Source organism: Cherax quadricarinatus, chromosome 17, assembly GCF_038502225.1.
Source record: "Cherax quadricarinatus isolate ZL_2023a chromosome 17, ASM3850222v1, whole genome shotgun sequence".
Taxonomy (NCBI): Eukaryota; Metazoa; Arthropoda; class Malacostraca; order Decapoda; family Parastacidae; genus Cherax; species Cherax quadricarinatus.
The window spans coordinates 30,286,467-30,286,725 of NC_091308.1; positions in this window are offsets into that span (position 1 = coordinate 30,286,467).

Here is a 259-nt window from a genome sequence, read left to right on the forward strand (position 1 = left end):
TGTAACCGGGGAGACAAAAATTGTTTGATTCTGTACATGAGACGATTAAGAATCATTCTCTCAAATGTTTTACACAAGCAGCTAGTAAGAGATATTGGGCGAAATGCATTTTGTTGATTGGGCTTAGGAATTGGAATGATGAGGCTGTTGGTCCAAGATTGAGGGAGCTCCCCAGTTACATAGCTCATGTTATATAATTCAAGTAATGGATTACCTGGTACTCGACACAGCAATCTGAGTATGTTGTAAGTAATACCAT